Raw genomic sequence first — 2620 nt, 5'->3', positions numbered from 1 at the left:
TTACTTATAATTCACCGAATTACCGCATAACTCACCGAAATATGTCCAAAATTTTATAAATTTAATAATAACATTTTTTTTATAAAACATAAAAAAAAAATTTAAAAAAAAACCTTAAAAAAAATCTTTAAAAAAAAAAAAATCTTTAAATAAAGTTTAAAAATAAAAAAAAGTGTATAATGAAATGTACAGTAGCCTATATAATATATATAATGTAATTATATATATATTATATACGGATTTCTTTGTATTGGACTCAATACAGCTTTTTTGTATTGAGTTCAATGCCTCCCGCCCGCACCGACACATGCAGAGGCGTCACCGGGAAACCCCGGTGATCGTCACTGCACTCGCCGGCTGAAGCAAGAAGACAGAAGACATGTCCCGAGGAGCTGCGGGGAGAAGGTGAGTATTTTTTTTTTTCGATCGACGCTGGATCATCGCAGCGGGAACCAGGTAAGTAATGGGAAATTAGGTAGTGAGAAAAGTTCGGGTCTATCGATTTTTGCAAAATCGATTGACCCGAACCAAGGTCGGGCTTAACGGTCGGGTGGTTAAACACAAACAGATTATATAACTGGAAATGTCTCATAATATTATAGATCTGCACATTTCATATTCTGTACTTTTTATTCTGACTAGCAAGATTTATTTAAGATCTCTAAATTTAAAACTGCAAGCTAGGAACAAATGATAAAAAACAGATGCAAAAGATCTAAACATGATATAAGATAGCAGATCTCACCTGTAAAATGCTGTATTTATGTTTCCAAGTAATTCTTTATAGTTACACCATCCCGGGACACTCAGCCATAAGGTGATGTGATAGATACAGCAATATGTGATAAGTGATTTAAATAGGCAGCTGTGTCTGAGGAAAGAAATTCTAGGTGGAGTTACAAAAGATATAATTAGGTATTACATTTAGAAAACTGTCAAAAGTCAGCTTTGGTAAAGCACTGTGTAATAATTGGGAAATACAAGGAAGTGTTCTATGATAATTACATATTTGTAATACTTACACACCAAAACAAATTTTCATTCTTTATACACATAGGAAAATGCACATATGATCTGGAAAATATACTCCAGACACCCTAAATAATATATTTTCAAAAAGCAGAGAACTTACAATTAATTTAGTTCTGATTCTGTATGTTGTATCTTATCTGTACAAATGTTTATGAAGGAGGTGACTGCTGAATTAATGAATACCTAATATGCACAGCGTTAAAATAAATGTTTCCAATCTTAAACCAGACCCATTCCAGGTCTGCTGGATCACCCAGGTTCTCCCATGATAAACAGGGAAAATCGGTGCCAGGGATGGGTTAATAATAGGTGTGGTATACATCCCAAATATGAAAATACATTTTTATTGGGGTACTAAAAAAATGGGGATTTGGACTTTTTAATACCTACACCATGAATCTGTTAAAATTGGTTCACTTATTTACCAATAAAAACAATTTCTTTAAACAATACTTGTTTGAATTACTTTTTTTTTCTCTATAGGTTGTTTGTTTTCAAGAATTGTATATATTTGTGGGATTTTTGAGAGAAAAACTGAAATGGCATTATTCTTTAACTTCTCATTTAGTACCTAAAATACATCAATTGCATAACAGACAATACATCTTTCATATATTAGACATCCAGTCACATTAGCAGGACACCTAGCAGGATGTGATCTTGGTTTCTCTTGTTGATATGAGGCAGGCATTGTTGTATAAAAATAGCACACACACAGCAACTCATTTCAACACATACAAGGTGTTAAGGTGTCAACTGGTACACAAGACTGCCAAATAAGATAAATGAAACTACCGCTAACAATAAAAAATGTTTCTACATGGTCAATACTGTATATCTTGGAAGAAATCCTTTTAATTATCAATGCATATGGGTCTCCCTATCCCTATCTGTTGTCAGTTCTGTGATGTCTGCTTGTACCAACCCTCCTTTTCCACTTGTGATTGATTTCTTGGCTGTGTATTCAAGGAAAAATGTGAGTTTTATGCTAACATCTAAACTCTAACTGCATTTTACCTAGGATTTTAGTTTTGCCTAAACCAAGCCCTACTTATTTTCCATAAAGCACAGCCCATGTCTTGTAACCATATTGAGAGTTACATCTTCTTGTTGAGTTTGTGTCTCTGTCTTGTTTTCTGTCTTCTACAAGCTTTGATACACTTATGATCACCGATACATGAGCCATTTTACCATACAAATCTGGCACCCCAGCAGTCTGAGACAAACAGCCCTTTTATTTTGTTTCTGTCAGATATTATTGTTGTCTGGGGAGATTTCTTTTGTCCTCAGGAAAGACTCACCTCAACAGTTACAACATCCTCTTATCTAGTATCACACTAGCTAGAATGTTGCCAGAATCAGAATTTCCCCAATTTCCCCATACCATAGTTCTGCTTCTAGAATTAACACATTTAAACAAGCTTTTAAAATCCATCTTGTCAAAATTACCAATTCTCCTACCCTGTTTCCCCGATGATAAGACACTGTCTTATTTTTTTTTGAAGGCCAAAATATGCTCTAGGGCTTATTTTCAGGGGGATGCCTTATTTACCCATGAAGAAGACTACAGTATACAGTTATTGTTCAT

The sequence above is a fragment of the Pyxicephalus adspersus genome, chromosome 5 (assembly GCF_032062135.1).
Source record: "Pyxicephalus adspersus chromosome 5, UCB_Pads_2.0, whole genome shotgun sequence".
NCBI lineage: Eukaryota > Metazoa > Chordata > Amphibia > Anura > Pyxicephalidae > Pyxicephalus > Pyxicephalus adspersus.
This window is presented reverse-complemented; position numbering follows the sequence as displayed.